The 22,815-nt window shown below is 37.3% G+C and overlaps 1 protein-coding gene across 2 annotated transcripts in view; it reads right to left on the bottom strand.

Moving 5' to 3' along the window:
* The window catches only part of KCNH5 (potassium voltage-gated channel subfamily H member 5), a 313,865-nt gene that overhangs the window by 87,772 nt on the left and 203,278 nt on the right, over positions 1-22,815 (bottom strand). The window lies entirely within an intron of this gene.

Genomic DNA, 22,815 nt, shown 5'->3' with positions numbered 1-22,815 from the left:
AAGCACGAGAACCTACAATTATCTCAAAAAAAAATTTTTTTTTTAAAACTACAAGTTTTGTTCCTCTCTCCTGAAGAACAGACAAATAGGCTCCCCAAAACTGGAACCCACGGAACATCAACTAATAATGGGGCCTAGCATTTGTTTCCATTAACACACGCTTATTAAGTGTTACTTCTCATAAAGCCAGAACTCCAGGAGAAAGCCACTCGGCAGGAGAACCCCTGAATTGACACACGTCAGCTTGGCAGGAAGATGAGCTGAATCCCACCAGAGACCATTTTAGTTCTTCCCTCTGCTCCTGGGTATCACAACCAACGACAAGCTTCTGACCTGATGCTCTGGCCCCTAGCACAAAGCTGTAGGTGTTGGCCCCCGAAATATCTTTGCTTTGGGAAATCAACCTGCAGCCTTGCATTTTATAACAGAGCCCTCTAGAACATATCCTAGTGTCCTCTTCTTAAATACCCGGAACACCTCAAAACTGTCTTGAAAATGTCATTTAGAGAAAGAGTTTGCTCAGCCCTTGGTGCTGTTTCCTACCCGAACAAGATCTTTACGCTATTATTTTCCCTGGTTTGCCAGTTTTATGTAATCTAGGACACTGAGGGAGCAGTGTCGAAGAAAAGGGAATAACTCCTTCCCCAAGCTAGCCGGAGTTTCCAAAGCACTCGAAGAGTTCTGTCCTCGTTGGCTACGTCATTCGCTCATCAACAGACGGTCGGTCACCTGTGAGTGCCAGGATCGTGCTACGTCTTTGGGTATAGACAAACAACAACAACACACTGCCACTATCTTCAGAAGCTTCTTATCTGTCAGGTAAGATACTTTAGCCAAAAAACAAACAAACAAACAAAAAACCTATACTGTTTTTATCAATGGGATAAGAGCAACCTTCTGGAAAAGCATCAAGTGACTTAAAAGGTCTCTTTCCTAGGATGGTGAGCGGCTTTAGGCCTTTTTGTGAAATCCCAGCATCTACCATTTTAGCAGAGTGGCAAACCCAGTGTCCTTCTCCTAAGGCTCAAACACAATCCAGCAGAGATTTCAACATCGTTTCTTTAGAGTCAACTGATTCAGGCTTTGGAAGAAAAAAGAATAGCAACAATTTAATCCTTACCCAAACTATACAATATAGGTATTATTCTTTCCATTTTAGCAAAGCTTATTAAGAGATCCATGGTTTGGGTGACTTTAAAGCCTTTTACTCTTTCTACAACACACCATTGCTTCTGGACAGAGACAATCAACAGAAATTTATCCCGAGTCAGCTTGTGACTGACTAAGCCTGATTCAGAATTCTATCCATTACGGTTTCACAATGGCATGTGGCCCTTTTGGGGACATTTCCTGAAAGATCCTCAGGTTAGGACTCTGGTGCCCAATATCTGCCAAAACTCTCACCAGTTTGCAGCAACACCACCATCTGTCCCCTGCCCTGACTTTCTAATCTTTTTACATTCTTCCTGCTCCTCAAAATGACCCTTGATCTTATCCCACTCACTCCCTAATAAATCTAATCATTTTCTGCATTTAGTTCACCCCTTCTCAAAAGTTTCTCCATTTCAAAGTGACTGACTCCGAGAGCTGACACCTTTCCCTGATACAAGGGACAGATTCTCATGGAGCATGGTGGTGTGGACAATTCAGTCCTTGTGGAAGTAAATGCCTCTAAACACCCAACAGTCAGATCCACGCACACTGTTACCAGCAGCTAACCGTATTAAGATCTCCAGGACCTTCCCTACCAAGCTGACCTCTCCTGTCTTCACTGTTTAAACACCTAGCATAGATTTCTATGGGTCCTCATTCTCAACACGTCGTATGATTCTTCTCCATTATATATTATCTATGAAAACGCCATACGTGATTCACCTCTCTTTGGCTTGATAGTATCACACAATTCTGACGGATGCTTTTATTTATTTACTTTTTAGGATTTCATTCATTTATTTGACACAGAGACTGAGAGAGCACAAGTAGGCAGAGTGGCAGGCAGAAGGAGAAGGAGAAGCAGGCTCCCTGCAGAGCAGGGGGAGCCTGATGCAGGGCCCTAGGATCATGACCTAAGCTGAAGGAAGTTGCCCAACCAACTGAGTCACCGAGGCGCCCCCCCAACTTTTTTTTTTTTTTAGATTTTATTCATTTATTTGATGGGGGGGAATGCTTTTATTTTAAAACAATGAACACAAAATGGGCACTTGTCAATACCTAGCATGTCTACTGTATTTCCTGGACATTTATAAGGTGTATAGGACATACCTTAAAGTTCATGATAACAGCCCCCTATTTCCTAGTATGCAGTGGGCCAGGTTTAGGGGTTTTTGTTTGTTTGTTTGTTTGTTTCAGGCTGCTTTCCTAAACTGTTTAAACATCAGTTATGTTCTTTTTGTTTTATTTCCTGTTTTGGTAGACACGAATTTTATGTGTTAGGTTATTATAGGTATGTTCCCTATTACATGTTGGCACATGGTGTACCTCTTTCTATATTTCTGTTTCATTAATTTTTTTGCTCTTTTTATTTAATTCTCTATCTTCTTATAACTATTAGTCTATAATAAAAAATAGAATGTGGGCACCTTGTAATTTAGTCTTCACTTGAAGGTTATTTTTATCTTCTTTCATTTATTTTCTGACTTGATCAGCTCCTGTATTTCTCTTTCCAAACTAATTTTTTGGATTTATCACTTTTGAAATTCTTTCTTATCTTTCATTTCACTATATTTAATTTTAATTTGGGTGCTATATGCATTTTCTTCTATACCATGGCTTTTTGTAGGAACGTGCTTTCATGTTGAAAAGCTCTATTTTCTGATTTCTTTTCCAGCATCTTTATATATTATATCTATATATGGCCTCTCTCCTTTTTTTGGTTTATCATTATTTGTATTTTTCTTAACCAGCAGAAGTAGAGTCCTCTGTGTGTAGGGGAAGGAGAGGGAGAGAAATGAGATTGTAGGGTCAAGTTTTCTTCTGTTATCCTACCAGATTCCTTAGTTCAAAGACACCCTCCTCTGTTACAGCAATTAAATGTAATTTCTTCGTAAACAATACAATTTGGATCTAAACTTCTTACATCTTGTTCTTAGTCCTCTTCTCTTCAGACACTTCTTTTCGCCCTTTCACCACTAAGCTTCTAAGAAAAACATCAGTCTCCCAAGGCTTTTCTTTGCCCCTAATGTATGGCCTTCCCCAAACTATTTCTCCTTATCCTAAGTACACTCCCAGCTGCCCAGCTCCACAAAAGCATGTAGGTTCCCTAGGTCTCAGTCCTGGCCTCAGTATTTTGCATTCTGGATGCGATTGTTCATTCTGATGATGAATGCTGGTCTCTGTTTTCTGTTCTCCATCTTGACTGAGACCACATGCCTCTTCCTCTGTTCTGTATTTTTCCCTCCTGACTCCCAGCACTGTTGTGTGTCCCAGAGTCTAGTCTGTTGGCTTGGACATGAATAAAATAAAATAAAATTTAAAAATTTATGGTATTCTCTGTCTCTTACCTGAGCTTTAGCTGTACTCTGAGGGTAACTTTATTATCCTTGTTAGCCTAGAGATTTGGGGAGAAGAGTTGTGAGCAAAGTTTGGCTGCCACAATTATATTATGGGAATCTAGAGGTCAAAATTATGTTTTTAATTGTATTTCCTCTTTGGAGAAATGCCTATTTGTATCTGTTCTCTATCTTTCTATGTGGTTATCTTTTTCTTAGTAGTTTATAGGAACTCTTTATATATTCTGGAAGCTTACCCTTTACTGCTTAATTTCAGTACTTTCTCCCAATTTGTAGATTATTTTTTCACTTTTTTTTGTGGTGTAGTTTTATGAATATTAATTTTAATAAAGTTAAATTTATACTTGTTTAGTCAAACCATCTCATATTTAAGAAATTAAAAAATCTAATCAAAAAATTTCCTACATATTTTTTCTTCTTACTATGGTAGGAACACTTAACATGAGATGTACCTCTTAACAAATGTCCAAGTGTGCAATACAGTGTTGTTAACCATAGGCACAATGTTGCACAGCAGATCTCTAGAACATATTCATCTTGCATAAGTAAAACTTTCTAGCCACTGAAAGCAACTCCCAATGCCCCTTCCCTAGTCCCTGGCAATCACCATTCTATTCTGTTTCTATAAGTTTGGGTATTTTAGATACTTTATGCAAACAGAATCATGCAATATTTGTCCTTCTGTGACTGGTTATTTCACCTAGCATAATGTCCTCCTGTTTCATACACACAGTTTCATATGGCAGGATTCTCTTCTTTTACAGTTGAATAATACTCCACTGTATGTGTATACCACATTTTTCTTATCCATTTATCCACCAATAGATTTAAATTGTTTACACATCTCAGCTGTTGTGAATAATGCTGTAGTGAACATGGGAGGGCAAGTGTCTCTTTGAGATCCTGACTTCAATTATTTTGGGTAAATACCCATTAGTGGGGTTCCTGGATCACATGGTAGTTCTTTTTTTTTTTCCCCCTGGAATTGTAGGAGATTTTTTTTTCAGTGATCCATAATCCATTGTTTATGCACCACACCCAGTGCTCCACGCAATACGTGCCCTCCTTAATACCCACCACCAGGCTCACCCAAGGCCCCACCCCCCTCCTCCCCAAAACCCTCAGTTATTTCTCAGAGTCCACAGTCTCTCATGGTTTATCTCCCCATCACCAACTCACTTCTCCTTTCCATCTCCCAGTGTCCTCCTTGTTATTCCTTATGCTCTTTTTAAAAAATATGTTATTTATTAAAGAGAAAGAGCACATACACAAGCAGAGGGGAGGGACAGAGGGAGAGAGAGAAGTAGACTCTCCACTAAGCAGGGAGCCCTACTTGGGGCTCCATCCTAGGACCCTGGGATTATGGCCTAAGTCTAAGGCACACACTTAACTGGCTGATACACCCAGGTGACCCTGTAGTTCTATTTTTAATTTTTGAAGAACTTGCATACTGTTTTCCATAGCAGCTATACCATTTTACATTCCCACAAAGAGTGTACAGGAGTTCCAATTTCTCCACATCCTTGCCAACAGTTATCATGCTCTCTCTCTCTCTCTGTAATAGCCATTCTAATAGATGCTAGGTGATACCTCAATGTAATCTTGATTTGCATTTTCCTGATGCTTAAGGATATTGATCATCTTTTCATATATCTGCTGGTCATTTGTATGTCTTCTATATCTTCTATGAAGAATGGCCAATTCAAGTCCTTGGTCCATTTTTTAATTGAATTATTGTTCTGTTTTTGTTTTTTGTTACTATGGAATTGTATGAGTTCTTTATATGTTTGGGATATTAACCCATTATCCAATGTAGCCCTTAAAAATATTTTCTCCCATTCATAGGCTGCCTTTTTCCTTTTTTAATATTTTCCTCTGTTATGCAGAGGCTTTTTAGTATGATGTAGTTCAAGTTGTCTTTTACCAATCTTATTGCCTGTTCTTTTGGTATCTAATTCAAGAAATCATTGCCAAGACCAATGTCATGAAGTTTCCCCTATGTTTTCTTCTAGGAGTCTTACAGTTTCAGGTATTAAGTTAAATTCCTTAATATTGAGTTGATTTTTCTGTGTGATGAAAAAATAAAGATCCAATTTCATTCTTTTGCATGTAAACATCCAGTTTTCCCAGCACCATTTGTTGAGGAGACTATCCTTTCCCCATTCTGTATTCCTTGGTGCCCTTATCAAATATTAGTTAACCAGGCTTTATTTCTGGGTTCTGTATGGTATATATGTCTCTACATCAGTACCATCCAGCTGTGTTCTTTCTGAACACTGTTTTGGCTATTTGAGGTCCTCTGTGGTTCCATATGAATTTTAGGATTTTTTTCCTGCTTCTGTAAAAAAATGACAGTTTTTAATATTTAAATCTTTAAAGCCCAGAATTGATTGCCATGGTGTGGAGAGGTTAAATTGAGTTTTTTCCCCCATATGGATAAACCTTAAACACAATGACATAATTATTGAATGGTCTCACCTTTCCCACAGATCTGCATTTGCCTGTCTTTGACATATAAAATCTCCCCATATGTTTGGGGCAATTTTTAAGCTCATTATCTTATGCTATTACCATATGTTGATTTGACTGTCCCTATGCCAAAATCACACTGTCTTAATTATTACACATTACTCCTCCTCACTCCAATGTTGCATCTGTCTCCACTACTCTAGTAAATCTGTGTTTATCAAGTCCAGCAATAAGCTCTATGTTGCAAAATATAAATGGAATTTTTCACATTTTGTTTTATGTGTCTTTTAAAAGACTTCAAAACAGTTGTTCATTTTCTCTCTCGACTTACATAAAATCAAATACTCCCACTTTTCTTTTTCTTAATATTTTATTTATTTATTTGACAGAGTGAGAGAGAGAAAGAGAGAGAACAAGCAGGGGGAGCAGCAGAGGGAGAGTAATAAGCAGGCTCTCTGCTGTGCAGGGAGCCCGATGTGGGGCTCGATCCCAGAACCCTGGCATCATGACCTGAGCTGAAGGCAGATGCTTAACTGACTGAGCCACCCACATGCCTTATATTTCCATTTTTTTTCTGATATCACCAGCTACTGCTCAGTGTTCCTTTAGCCTTTCCCATCTGCTTGACATCTAACTGTAGGAGTTTCTCAAAGCTTGATCTTATACTCTTTTTTCCTTAGCTATAATGTCATTTTGAGTGATCACAGCTAGTTGCTGGTGGTCTTTTATATATAGATGTTTTCCAAATGCATATGCCCTTTGACCCCAGAATTATACCTGTTGATAAAATACATATTTATTGAGCATCCACCATGTACCATTCACTATCTAGATGCTAATTATTTAGCAGTGAAAAAAGAGGCAAAATTGTCCGCCTGTATGAAATGTTTATTCTAATAATTCTAAGATCTATTCTAATTCTTTAACAAAGAAATGAACTCTATCTATATATATTTATACATATACACATATATATAAATTATACATATATATATATATACATACATACACATATATAATACTTCAGTTTATGATAAGTTCTGTGAAGAAAGCTAAATTAGGGAATGTATCTAAGAACTTTAGGGGTGGAAATGCTACAATTTTGAACAGGACAGAAATCTGACAAACTGACTAGACATTCAATAATGGTCTTTTTTGTTTTGTTTTGTTTCAAGGATACAGGTCTGTGATTCATCAGTCTTACACAATTCACAGCACTCACCACAACACACACCTTCCCAATGTCCACCATCCAGCCATCCATCCCTCCCCTCCAACAACCTTCAGTTTGCTTCCTGAGATTAAGAGTCTCTTATGGTTTGTCTCCCTCTCTGGTTTCTTCTTATTTCACTTTTTTCCTCTCTTTCCTCGTGATCCTCTGCCTTGTTCCTCAAATTCCACATATCAGTGAGAGCATGTAACAATCATCTTTCTCTGACTGAACCGGAAAGAGTCCTGATGTCCATCCACAGAAGAATGGATACACACCTAGTAATCTTAAGCAGAGGTCAGCAAACTACAACCTGAAGACCAAATCTGGCTCACTAACTGTTATTTGTACAGCCACTCAGCAAAAAATGGTTTTTACATTTTTAAATGGCTGGAAACAATCAAAAGAAAAATATAGTTCATTACATTTGAAAATATGTGAAATTCAAATTAATGTGTCCACAAACAAGATTCTATTGGGACACAGAAATATTCATTAACTTACTTCTTATTGTCGATCGCTCTTTTCACACTATAACGGCAAAGTCACGTAGTTGAGACAAAGATCATATGGCCCACAAAGTCTAAACTATGTCCTAACTGGTTCTTTTAACAAAAAGTTGGTGTATCCCTGATCTTGATCAGTATACTTTATTGCTTGAAAACAAAAGTCCCATATGGCAAAGTTCTGTTTGGATTCAAAGCCAGAAGAAAATATGTAACTCCTTACACAAGTGTGTTTGCTTCCTTTATTAGACAAAAATACTTCTCTTCTAATTCAGCTGCCAGGAAACCAAAACCCCAATATGACCAACATCAGTAACAATGACACTCCAGGTGGCCAAACACCTCTGTTGGCTTAATCCTTTACCTACATGTGTATGTGTTTATGTAGGTCAATGTACTGTCTTGTTTTATACTGATTTTAGTTTCTGTGCAGTCTACAATTTTGCTTGAAAGTCAATACAAATAGGAACCAACATAAGTATAAGTTGTGTTTGGTTTAACTATTTTAAGAGGTTATTTATAAAATTATAATGGTCAAACTGTCCTTCTTTGTTATGGGAACTAGATTTATGGGGTGAAACAAACACATATCTAAATCCACGAGGAGGTACAGTGTCCCTTTGTGACCAAAATATTGTCCTAATTTATATTTTTATATAACATTAAGGAAAATACTATCATTTGAAAGGCTCTTTTCAAGATCCTTAAGTAACTGCAGGAAAGAACAAGTCTCAGTCGACTGGAAAATTTACTTCTGTGAACCAACTCATGCCGTGCCACTAACATTCTTAACGCACAATTCCCAATAGAGACAGGAAGTATATTAAGTGATAATCTCACGTCACATGTTTCATTAATTAGAAAGGAAAAGTCATAGCACAAATATATGGGTTTCTCTCTCAACTCTTTTTGAATATCCTATGAAATACTCTGAAAATGAAATGTGAAGAAAGAAAATTAGACTGTTGGGGGTTTTCATTTATTTTGTGTTTTACTTTGTCTTATTTTTGGAACTTTTACAACAAGCCCTGAAAAAGCTTAAAAAATGAAATTTTCTTTCTGTATATTTCTTTCTGCAGTATAGAAAGATTTCAGTTGAAGAGCTTTCTTAAAACCAATTAAAGATAAATTTAATATTAGCTCTAGCGTCCACCAAATTTAGACCAGGCATTTTTGTTGTATGTAAGTTTGATGGCCTTCTGAAATCTGTTCATTTAAATATTAAGATCTTTTTTTAAAGATTTATCTATTTACTCAAGAAAAAGAGAGAGCATGAGGGAGGGCAGGGATGGGTGTGTGGTAGAGAGCCTCACTTCCTGCTGAGCACAGAGCCAAGAGTGGGGCTAGATCTTTACAACCCTGAGATCATCACCTGAGCCAAAATCAAAAGTCAGACACTTACCCAACAGAACCACTCAGGTGCTCCTAAAATATTAAGTTATTTTTTTTAACTTTATTTATTTTTTGACAGGCAAAGATCACAAGTAGGCAGAGAGGTAAGCAGAGAGAGAGAGGAGGAAGCAGGCTTCCCACTGAGCAGAGAGCCTAATGCGGGCTCAATCCCAGGATCCCTGGGATCATGACCTGAGCTGAAGGCAGAGGCTTTAAACCACTGAGCCAACCAGGCGTCCCTAAGATATTAAGTTCTTAAGGAAACTTAGGTTCTTAAAGGGAATTTAAGAAAACAAAATTGTATATATTTCTGAAATTTTGTATACTAAATACCTGTACAAATGAAAGCAGCTTTTCCCAACCCCAATACCAGTAAGAGTACAAGAACATTTTTCAGTATTGGAAAACCCTAATATTAATACCAAGTTAGGTAGCACAAGCTCATTAAAATTCAAAGTTTCATTGTTCCTGATTGCAATTACACCAATTCAGTTGAGTAAAATTATATACCTCTTACCAATTAATAAAAACAGAAGCAAGAATTGTCACAATCATGTTATTATCTGGCTATTATTATTACAATGTAACAATCAAAGATCACATAATTGTAATGTGTTTATAAAAACTCAGAGACTCAATGCATCACAGATTACAGCATATCTAGGAATAGTGCATTTACTCCACCATTCTCAATGCAGGAGAGAACCATCCTTTTCTATGTTAATGAAGAAAATCAAAGTTATAGATATATATGTATATATTTATAAAAGCATATAAATGTGCATATGTGTGTGTGTGTGTGTGTGTGTACGTTTTTTACCTTAATGCCAACACTTCATTTAAATCTTTATTAGGGAATTGGAAAATATTAATTGTTCACATAATTATTTTTCTCTGTCTCCCCCACTAAACTCTAAGTTTTATCAGTCAAAGACCCTCCCTATCTTGCTCACAGCTTCATCTCCAGAGTGTGGCTTAGCATGTGGAACACAGTAGGTATGGAATAAGTGAGTGATGTAGGGCAAAGAACATTGACTTTGGAAGGAGAACTCTAGGAACCAGAATCAAACGTTTTCTCTGCCATTACATGAACTAAATGTGTATACCATTACTTCTGCTTCTTGGTTTGCATTCTTCCAGGTGTTCAGGCCCAGAGGCCAAGTACCTCTTGGTGTAACCATTAAATGGTATGGTTAGGTCAAAGAAAGCAGATATCGATTTGATCAGTCCTGCTAGAATGCAAGTCGAAGGTTGCAGAACTGCCTCACTCTCTATTGCACTGCAGAGGCTTAAACAAATCTAAACAGAGGCTCAGTCAACATTTATTATTCAAGACTGGGACAGAAAATGGAGCACCTGGGTGTTACAGTCCATTAAGCCTCTGGCTCTTGGTTTCGGCTCAGGTCTTGAACTCAGGGTTAAGAAACTGAGCCTCATGTTGGGCTCCGCACTCAGTGGAGTGTCTAAGATTCTCTCTCCCTCCACCTCCATCCCCCACTTGCTTGCTCTCTCTCTCTCAAGAAATAAATCTTAAAAAAAAAAAAAAAAAGAAGTAAATCTTAAAAAAAGAAGATTGGAATAGGAAACAGATCTTTATGTTAAACAACCTATATTATCAATATTTACCTAAAAACTTATGAATTCTTTTAAAGATTTTTTTATTTATTTGTCAAAAAGAGAGCATAAGCAGGAAGAGCGACAGGCAGAGGGAGAAGCAGGCTCCCTGTTGAGCAAGGAGCCCCATGCAGAACTCAAACCCAGAACACCGGGATCATGACCTGAGGTGAAGGCAGATGCTTAACCAACTGAGCCAACCCAGGCGCCCCAATACTTAGAATTCTCGATGAAACTTCTTGTCAGGCTTCAGCTCTCAGCCCAGAGAATTTTAACTTCTTTTAGAAAAAAAATTTCCATTTTTCCTCTAACCATACAAAATTGTATTACAAAGCTAATAAGCCAGTATTAACTCAAAGTCCTTCTAAGAGAAAATTAAAATGATAATGAAGTGTAACCATTAACAATAAAGAGGATTTAGGGTTTGGGCTTTGTTTGTTTTCTTACCTTATGGAAGGATGATTCTCAACTGTCTTGAGAATGGTTGAATAAATGAATTGCTTCTAATCCTGTTGTGCTCTGTGATTTATTGACGTGTATGAATCATTAAACACATGTAAAATTATGTGACCACTGATTTTAGTGCTTTACGATATACTTCAAAACCAATACTAACTGTCAGATTAAAGGGGAAAGTCTCTTTGGATGTACTGGTATTTTAAATTGTGCCCTAGGCAAGAGGAATCTTAACAGAAAGCACCGGGTGTGACTTGGTGGCTGGAATGCTTCATTTCTCTGCTAACAGAGACTGGTTTCCCCTAAGAAGGCTGCTCCCCGTGACTTTCTCATTCACTGTCCCAAGATAAAGTTTGATACAGTGTTACAATATTATACTATTTAATTTAGATCCCCCTCTGGTTTTTCCTGGGTGTGAAAAGGAGACTACTAATATTTCTCACAAACGCTTCCCAGATATGTTTAAATTTGAATCTCAGAAATGGAAGTATCACGAAAGAAGATAGACCCTGAATCTGAGTGAGTTTAAGTGACTGATCATCCAGCTGGAGTGTTACAGTAGGTCTGACATTTGTCCATCGTACCCACCCCCCTACCCCCATGCTACCTGCAGTTTGTACCCAAACTGTGGAACCCTTCGATCTTCACACTGGCTTCTAAGAGTGGAACCTCCAGCTTGCCACCGTAAGAGCGATGTCCAAGCTCTGTAATTAATTCTCCTGAGCCCACTCTACCTCATCCTGATCGACCTGCACAAGTTTTCAGACGGCCTCTGCTGTATAGTTTAACTCTGACATTACACAATTCCAATGAAATGCTAATGGGATTCATTTGGGCAGTACAGGAAAATGACGAGTAGGAAGAGCAGGGAAATAAACACGGGGCAAAAAAAAAAACAGGAAAAATTCAGGCGTGATAAGGAGATACCTGTCTACTAATAACAACATATTAGCTGATAATAATATGCAACAGGAAATCAGAAGGCCTGAGAGCATTACCTCTGTGACACAGACCTAACCCAAACCTAATTTCATCATATGTGACCTAAAAAAAATAAGTCATTTCATCTCTTATGGACTATTTCTATATTAATAAATGTAGTAAATGGAAATAATTATAGTACTTACGTGTTGGAAAGAGTAGAAATTAAACACACTAAAATTGTTGGTCTATTCAACTCACAGAAATTAGAAGATTAATGCCCAGTATTAACAATGTTATTCTGAAAAAGGACCCACATAAACCTGTGTTAGTTATAACTCACTTGATCTTTCAGAAGAAATAAACTATAAAAGTAATATAAATAATAAAATTCACATACTCTTTGATCTGTCAAACCCCATTCTTAGTGTTTATCTTAATACAAATGTTTGACATCTCAAATATCCAATAATAGGAGATTAAAAATATATACTATGTCCTTTAAATAGAATACAAATGTTTATGTAGTATATATATGTAATGTAAATATATGTTCACAAAATCACACAGAATAAATGTGGCAAGCCATATTTCTGTGAGTAGTGGGATTATGGATGATTTATTACATTTTCTTCTTTTCAAGCTCTTATTTCTAATTTTACATAAAGTTATGTATTATAAGCATTTTATATTTACATAATACTTATATATACATATGTACAGAATGTTTATGTAAAATAAACATTTTATGGACAAGATAGTTATAAAATATTCTTCTAACATTTATTCATCCTGGGTAGAAGTGATAACAGAGTACATAAAGCTATACTGGGATCATGAATGTATTGTGCTCTGACACTTGCCCACAAAGGCAGCAGACCCAGTTCAAAACAGATACGTGTTGTTTAATTTAAACAGGATTAGGGTACCAATGAGGTTGGTACTACCATACCATCTTATGCTGGTATTGGCTTTAGAGTACGATTTCTAACCACTGTGAATGATCAGCTGAAGTTATTCCCTGGCACATGGAATGTATAAGCCATGAACAGTTAATGTTGGTTAACTAATAACTTACTAGGACTTCATGGGCTAACTGGATCTTTGTTCTCTCTCCTCTCTATTCTTTTCCATCTTCAAATCAGTAATGATGACTATCACATAGGTCATTTGTGTTTTTTAATAAAACACGTGAAGAATTTCAGTTTCTAACAAGCTTTTATGTCCAAATTCTACTGCTTTCTCTATCACCTTCTTGGACCCACATCCTTCCAAACTGGATTCCTCCCCTCTCCTCCTATAAAAATTCTACATAGCTCCCTATATTGTATTTCAAGGATCCTCATGATCTGGAATCCTATGTTTATCTCTGTGGTTATTTAAGTCTTTCCTCCCCCTTAGACACTGAACATCACAAGAGCATGGACTGCGTTCATCTTTACTTTCCACCCCCTAGCAATTACTACAATATCCTACAAAACTATGGTTCTGTTTGATGCGGATGCCAATTTTAAAGGACGGTTATTTGCCTATTTATAAATTCTGCCTTAATATAGATCGTTCTTTAATGGATGCCTTCTGTACCTCAGAAATGCCCCAGGCGAAATGAGGGAAATGACGACTTTCTCCAGAAAATTCCGGATATAAAGAAATCTGGAAGAATGCTAATGTGACGAAAGAAGAGAATGCCTGAAGGTCTCACTCTCGAGACAGGTCAAGACTCGTAAAAAGCAAAACCTGAAAGAAAGCCACCAGATTGCATAGCCATGTGCTCGCTCCTTGACTCCAGGACCATGCCCAGGAGGAGGGCATGAAGTAGCATTTCAGGCAATTGTCAGTGAGCGACAAGAGGAATCTCTTTCTTACATAACAATTTTTCTTTTTCCTTTAATGTATTTATTTTCTCCACCCTCTTGCTGCCTTCTGCTGTCCCAGACAGAGATGCCCATGGTTATTTGGCACTACTAGCAAAGGAGCTAAAAGTGGCTTTTCAGTACTTCATAAACTACAAACGAATCCAAAATTAACAAAACAATCAGTGTGAGCCAACATACAAGCATCTTTTAGGGATTATCGTAAGAACCAGAAAAGAGACGGGAAAGTGACTAAGAGATGGAAAGGCACAGAGCCCCCGGAAGAAAAAAAATCTAATCTAACAAACACAGTCAAATAATAACAACAGAAATCACAGGAATGGAGACATTTTTTTTTCAAGTTCCGTTTCTAAAATCCAACCATCTGCATAATTCTACCTTTGTCTAGTAAACTGCAAAAGTTGTAGGAAACGCTAGGATCTCATTCAAAAATGGGTTTTTCAATAGATGTTTCTGAAGATTTACTCTAGTGAGAGTCTGAAAACAGATCAATCAAGGCAGCTCAGAACAAAATAACGGGTTGGATACACACACCTACTCAAACTCTAATACTGTCTGCAGCGTGTGGATTCATTCATGAGTTAATTTTTCCCCTAAGTCTAAAATATGTCTGTGCATTTGTGTGCAGTGTGTATGTATATAGAAATATTTTATTCATCCAAATTACTCTACAATTGAGGTTCTATTTTCATCTATATTTAAAGACGGCAGTATGCCCTGAATACTAAGATTAAAGACGAAGATTAAAAATGGTGCCAGGCATGACCAAGTTCTCATAATTTATAACTGGTAAAGGAAGAAATAAACCATAACCACAGACTAAATTATTTGTTAGCACTTACTATTGTTTCTCTTTGGATACTTTTCATCTTTCTATCTGATAAGTGAAGTGGGTGTTTGTATCTCCAATACAGATGTGGACACAGAAGAATGAAACCCAGTCCTCCCCACCTATATAAAGCCATGCTACTGCACAAGTCATCCATTGCCCTAAGTAAGCAAGTTTTTCCTCTCATTCTAGATATAGATAGCGAATGATTCTTTAGTCCCTTCCTCAGAGACTAGGGGAAGTTTGGTAAGAAAATGAAATACAAGCCAGCCCACGCTACTGCACTGAAGTAATTTCAACATGGTACATAAAAAGAACACACTTATGGAGCGCCTGGGGGACTCAGTTGGTTAAGTGTCTGACTCTCAATTTGGGATCAGGTCATGATCTTAGGGTTATAGAGATAGAGCCCCATGTCCAGCTCTGCACTGGGCATGGAGCCTGCTTAAGATGTTCTTTCTCTCTCCCTCTCTAAAAAAAAAAAAAAAAAAGTTAAAAATTAAATAAAAGAATACACTTAGCATTCCAGGAGAGAGGTTTGGGTCACTCAGAGTTTATTTTAGTCATACAGTGCCTCCCAGTCATTCCTAGAACAAAATGATACTGTCTACTACCTGACACACAGAAAGTTTACTGATAGTTATATCAGCTAACAATAATACCAGTCTTGCACAGGAGCGCTCCTAAACTATGCCAAAAGTCACGATAAACTATAAATACACTTGAATGTTCTGAAACATCATCAGAGATTATAGTAAAGTGTTCCTTTACTTGTAATGTTTCTCATAAACTCTCGAGGGTTACTTTCTGATACATGGAAGAAAAAATAAAATTGAAGTTTCAGATAAAATCTAGATTTTCAGAGAAAGCTTGTAAGTCGGCTAGAACAGAGGAATGTCCATAATGACTCTGCTTCCAACCATGTCCATGGGTAACAAATGAACCACCATGTGTCCATGACAACAGTAAAGTTCCCCTACCACGTTTCTAGTCCGGGAGAAAGGTCAGAGTTCTCGGGAAGTCAGGGCATGAAGCTTTTACAAACAGGCTAAAGGGTAGTCCCTCACAAGAATAGACTAAACAGTCTCTTTTGCTCAACAAACAGGTTACTCAACAACCATAGAAAAAATATGCCATTTGTCTCCGGGGCGTGGCCCAGCTTAGCTGCAACAGAGATTCTGTGTTGCTCCAAATTTTTAAAAAATTAGTTTCATTTGTAAAACTACAGTACATAAATGTACTAATAAAAAACTGTTGAGAAGATAATCAATGACTTATTACAGAATCTTATTCTATAATTTTTTTAGTGTTCCAACATTCATTGTCTATGCACCACAGCCAGTGCTCCATGCAATACGTGCCCTCCACAATACCCGCCACCGGGCTCACCACACTCCCCACCCCTAAAAAACCTTCAGTTTGTCTCTCAGAGTCCACAGTCTCTCATGGTTTGTCTCCCTCCAATTTCCCCCAACTCACTTCTCCTCTCCATCTTGTCCTCCCTGCTATTCCTTATGCTCCACAAGTAAGTGAAACCATATGATAATGGACTCTCTTTGCTTGACTTATTTCATTCGGCACAATCTCCTCCAGTCCCATCCATGTTGATATAAAAGTTGGGTATTCATCCTTTCTGATGGAGGCATAATACTCCATTGTTTATATGGACCGTATCCTCTTTACCCATTCATCCGTTGAAGGGCATCTTGGTTCTTTCCACAGTTTGGCAACTGTGGCCATTGCTGCTATGAACTTCAGGATATATATGGCCCTTCTTTTCACCACATCTGTACCTTTGGGGCAAATACCCAGTAGTGCAATTGCAGGGTCATAGGGTAGCTCTACTTTTTTTTTTTTTTTTAAGATTTTATTTATTTATTTGACAAAGATCACAAGTAGGCAGAGAGGCAGGCAGAGAGAGAGGAGGAAGCAGGCTCCCTGCCCAGCAGAGAGCCTGATGTGGAGCTCAATCACAGGATCCCAGGATCATAACCTGAGCTGAAGGCAGAGGCTTTAACCCACTAAACCACCCAGGTGCCCCTGGGTAGCTCTATTTTTAATTTCTTAAGGAATCTCCACAGTGTTTTCCAAAGTGGCTGCACCAACTTGCATTCTCACCAACAGTATAAGAGGGTTCCCCTTTCTTCACATCTTCTCCAACACTTGTTTACGGTCTTGTTGATTTTGGCCATTCTAACTGGTGTAAGTTGGTATCTCAATGTGGTTTTGATTTGAATCTCCTTGATGGCTAATGATGATGAACATTTTTAGTCTGTTAGCCATTTGTATGTCTTCTTTGGAGAAGTGTCTGTTCATGTCTTCTGCCCATTTTTTGACGTGATTATCTGCTTTCTGAGTGTTGAGTTTGAGGAGTTCTTTATAGTTCTTGGATATTAGCCCTTTGTCTATAGTGTCATTTGTGAATATCTTCTTCCATTCCGTGGGTGCCTCTTTGTTTTGTTGACTGTTTCCTTTGCTATGCAGAAGCTTTTAATCTGGTGAAGTCCCAAAGGTCATTTCTGTTTGTTTCCTTTGCCTTTGGAGACATATCTTGAAAGAAGTTGTTGTGGCCAATGTCGAAGAGTTTACTGCCTATGTTCTCCTCTAGGATTTTGATAGATTCCTGCCTCATGTTGAGATGTTTTTATCCATTTTGTGTTTACCTTTGTGTATGGTGTAAGAGAATGGTTGAGTTTCATTCCTCGATATGTAGCTGTCCAATTTTCCCAGCACCATTCATTGAAGAGACTGTCTTTTCCAGTATATTTTTTACTGCTTTGTTGGAGGTTATTTGACCATAGAGTTGAGGGTCCATATCTGAGTTCTCTACTCTGCTCCACTGGTCTATGTGTCTGTTTTTGTGCCAGTATCATGCTGTCTTGGTGATCACAGCTTTGTAGTAAAGCTTGAAATCAGACAACATGATGCCCCCAATTTTTTTCTTTTTCAGCAATTGTTCTATAATTTTTATATAGGATATCTTGAATGTGTGTCTGAATTTGAAATAATATATGATATGTAATAGTATGCCAAATCATTCAGACACAATTATCATATAATCTCTTTAATATTACCAAATTAGTATCAAGACATGCAAGTCCATTTTGTACAACATTCAGCCTGTATCCTTTACCAGCAGGGTGTTAATTTTCTCCTGAATCATTTAGATGACTGCATTTTAAGATACTTTAAATCACCTATCATAACTCTCCCCAGGTCTTCAATTAGCTAAACTAAATATTCACATTGCCTTTAATTATCCACCATATAACAAGATTCCCAGAACTTCATGCCATAATGGTTATTTTCTGGTAAGTGTGCTATCATTTGATAGTATTTCTTTAAAAATATCACTTAGAATTGTAACACAGTATTTTATGTATGATCTGATTAACATGGACTGGAATGATTCTTATTTCTTTTGATCCAAAGACAAGAGTACTTTTAATTCATGTTAAGACCAACTCAGTTTTATTTTACTACACTCAAATGTATGGATTCACATGATCTATTTAACATAGCACATTTGTCTACAGATTTTTTTCTTGGAAGGCTGGTGCCTTCACTCTTAGGCTCTATTGTACATTGCCATAGGAACCTCTTGATGTATTTGAATATTGAACCAAGAAAATGAGACAGGTGTGAAAATGTCATTCCTGTTTTTCACATTTAGGAATACAAAGACAAATATTTAGACATGCTTCTCTCAATTAAAAAAAAAAGATAAAAGTAAACTGACTAAAAGGAAGTTACTTTAACTTGTAGGAAAAACAAAATATATTGTCCACCATATCTGGAAGGAGTAGAGTACTTCTTTCATAGATTTGGTTAAAAAAATAATCTAAGATTTTAAAATATTCAAATCTCAATTTGTTGAAATTCTAAAGGCCTATTTCTGCCTGAATGTTTTGCATATTTCTGCCAAAACTTTTCATATAATGACATCTTCCTACTGATACCTTATGCTTATTATAAAGCACATGAAACAAGAAATGAAGACCAAAGAGCTTTTTTCTACTGATCTTTTTCAAATTACATGTTAGGAGGAAAAGTGAGACCGTGAAAAATAAAAAACGACAAGGTTTAAGCTTCATCATCCTTTCTATTTTTTCCCCATAATCTCCTTTTTCTTTTTTAAATCCTCACTCATTCCACCCATTTCTCAGTCTTTTAAATGCACAGGATGTTACGAGTAGCAAAGCCTAGAGAATGGATTTTGTTTATTAAATTTGAAAAGAATCTAAAGCAACTATAGCAATTAGTAGTCAATAAAATACTTTCAACTAAGTAAAATTAATCTCAGTACTGTTTCATATAGAAAATTTGCCTAAGGCAAACTTTCCTGATAGAAATGCTACAATCTTGATGTCAGTCCTGACTTTAATGCCACAATTTGTATTAGAGGAAGAATTATTCACGTAACGCAAGGTAAGACTGAGTTAAATCACGGTGATTAATTTGCCTGTGGGGTAAAGCAGAATTCAAAAAAATCTATAAAACTAAATATGTGGAAATGATAGAAGGAAATGTCAGTAACTGGGGCAAAGGTTCTTCTCTAATTAGTTGCAGTGCATCATTAAGTTCTATTGTACTAGCAACTAAAAAAAAATCTCACTGTTTCAGAACTAACAAGAGAAGCATTAGAACAAAGACATTTGACTTCGTACATTTCAATCTTTTTCAGTGTATACTCATAATAACAACCAACAGTAATAAAATACCTGAAAGAGACCATCAACAAAACATGAGATAAGAAACATATAGTAAGAGGCGCCTGGGTGGTTCAGTGGGTTAAGCCTCTGCTTTCAGCTCAGGTTGTAATCTCAGGGTCCTGAGATTGAGCCCCAAATTGGGCTCTCTGCTCAGCGGGGAGCCTGCTTCTCCCTCTCTCTCTGCCTTCCTTTCCTCTCTGTCTACTTGTGATCTCTGTTTGTCAAATAAATAAATAAAATGTTTAAAAAAAAAAGGAAAGAAAAAGAAACATATAGTAAGATAAAGTACTTGGCTTACTGAGGAAGTTGAATAGAGGTCTCTGACATCAAAAACAGGATAGCTGTTAAAACTCAGATGCTGTTTACTAAAGCTACATCCTCGAATGCATTCATATTGCTAAAATTGTGAATTACAGTATTTATTTGATTACTATCATCAATCTTTCATTTCCTTTTTCCACCCTTGTATTTTAGCAAGCTCATCAATTTTATTCTTATTCTCTAAAAAGCCTGCAGTACAGATGAATATGTGATAGATGACAGATAGATAGATGACAGATAGAAAGCTTTATTATGAAAGCCATATAAGGTCAAAAGCTGCTGTGCTACGAATATACTGTAAAGGGACAGACCAGTTATTTGGCTCTATAATAACCCAGGTTGAACATGATGCTGACTTGGACAAGGAGATGGTGATAGAGTGGTGAGAACCACAGGTGGAGCCAGCAGGTTTGGGTGGAGGTTTTAATGTGGGGAGGTCTGTCTACGCAACTGAGGGGTGGAGTTTCCATTAACTGCATTAGGGAAGAACGTCCATGGAGCAGGTTTACGGCAGGACAGGAGTTCAGACCTGGACAGCTTCACGGGATGTGAGTAGGCAGTTGGATAAGGGAGTCCGCAGTTCAAGAAGAGGTCCAAGGTGAGTGTGTATATTTGGGCAGGGTTAGCATACATTTTTAAAGTAAGATTGTATGACATCACCGAAGGAGAGAATATGAACAGAAAAGGGAAGAGGCACAGGGACTGAGCTCTAGAATATCCCCCAGTTTAAGATATTATCTTGGTCAAACTGCTTTCAAGAAATGCCACACCAAATCACACACAAAAAAAGAATTACATGATAGTGTCAGTCACTACAGCTTTTGCTAAGAGTGGGCATTATCTTGGCCCATTTGACATATTACAAATGGTTTCTTGCTATTTCAATATTTATTTATTATAAGTTAAAATAATATTTTATGTTTATTATTAATTTATGTTTTTATGTATTTATATGAATTAACTACGTACTTAGCTCATTTTTCTCCTCAGGTGTTCTAATTCTTATTCATTTGCAAAATCATTTTACATATTAAGGCAATTAACCCTTCACTTGTGATATTTGCTGCATATACTCTATTTTCATTTGCATGGGTTTTGGTGTTAAAGATTTTACTTTTTTAGCCAAATCTATCTATCAATTTCAGGTGTACAAGGTTGTGACTCAACACTTCCATATGTCACGCAGTGCTCATCAGGACAAGTGCACTCCTTAATCCCCATGCCTGTTTTACCCATTCCCCTCCCAACCCTGCTCTGGTAACCATCAGTTTGTTCTCTAAAGTTCAGAGTCTATTTCTCTAAGAATGCATTTTTAAATTCACCCTCATTGACTATACAATTCATGAGAATTTCCTACAACTGTCTCCCAGGCTCCGCTCTGTTCAGCTACTTCTTACACATCTGGGTGGGGATTTTCTTAATAGACTGGGAGAAATCAACATAGACATGGAGAGTTTGCTGTCACATTAAATTAAACTTTAAATATGTTTTATACATGCGTAACAAATATTTCAGATTTGTCAGTTATTTAACTCTGCTTCCCCCTTTAGTCAAAAACTACTCTTTCTGGATTCTCCATTCAGTGAGGAAGCACATCTGTGATTATTTTTCTTATCCAAAATCTAACCCACTGGAGCTTTTTGACTTAGTTCTTTAAGAATGTTTTCATTGGAACTAACATTTTATTTTACCTTTATTATTAGCCTCCCAATCTTTTTTTTTTCCTATACTCCACTTTCTGTGTATACTCCCCTAATCAAAAACACATTTCTGTGACCACAAAAAATAAGCAAACCAAAAAACAAACAAAAACAAAAATACCCATGGTAAATACTAGGAACCCATAAACTGTTCCCCACTGCCTGGAGTACCCACTTCCAGACACAACGCATGCCAAAGTACAAGACCCTCACTACCTCGTGAAGCAGAGAGATCCTTGAGAGGAAACTTGTGGGAATCTAATTGGCTCCCTTCCATCTGGGAATACAGAGAACAGGGACTCAAAAATCGGACAAATAACAGATCTGTGGCAGAGGCTATGGGTCAGTCTCTTTTCAAACAAAAAGGGCCCTTATTCCATCATTCGGTTGATGTTTTCTGCCAGCTATCATGTGACCCCACTGCATTTTCTAAATGGAAAAGCTTCTAACTGAGATGCTGATTAACAAGGTAAAGCATTGCCTCTTGATCTCAGCTTCACTGAATGTGCACCTCAAAGAACATCACGCATTTGATGTCTTAAACCCTAAGTCTCAACTGTGTCCCTGAGGAAGATTCTCTTCCTTCTCTGGATACCCTTCCCATAACCATATATTTTTTGGCTCAGGCATAGATACATCAAATTCCACAGAATGTAGTTTGTCCTTTCCCGTCTATGGTCATACATTCCATTTTAATGGCCATTTAACTAGAAAATGAATACTGCAGCTTGTAAGATGCTGAAAGACAGAAATCTCACTCTCTTTCATGATTCCTGGAATAATTACCCCTCCCCCGCCCATTCTGAGTATCTCACCTGCGCTTCCCCTGAAGGCTTCCCTCCCTCAAACTCTTCCATGTTCAATCCCTAAATATCCCCTCAACCATCTGCTCCTAGACAGCTGTTCTGGCTTTAAACTACCTCAAGGAAATTCCTCTGACAGAACAACTACTCTGCTCATTTGCTCTTTCCTTTTAACAATGAATGGTGCTTACTGAGCAGACCTTAAAGAAAATCTCCAAGTCAATATCGTGTGATTTAAAGAACAAACTGAACAGACTGAATTTGTGGGACATGGATTATCATGTCAAAATTCAGTACCTAAAAATAGCCGCCTCCCCTGATACTTATAAAGAAAAAAAGATCAAAATGGGTATTCTCTAAAACTCGTGGGCAAGCCCTACTTGTCATCCCTGATATTTGATGTGAATCAGCTGGGTGGAGGAAGTGAGAGTTTATTTTTTTAATTCAGTTTTATTTATTTTAAGGAGGATTTGGGGTTCTTCTTTTCTAATATAAGATA

Source organism: Mustela nivalis (genome assembly GCF_964662115.1).
Source record: "Mustela nivalis genome assembly, chromosome: 6".
Lineage (NCBI taxonomy): Eukaryota > Metazoa > Chordata > Mammalia > Carnivora > Mustelidae > Mustela > Mustela nivalis.
This window is presented reverse-complemented; position numbering and strand designations above follow the sequence as displayed.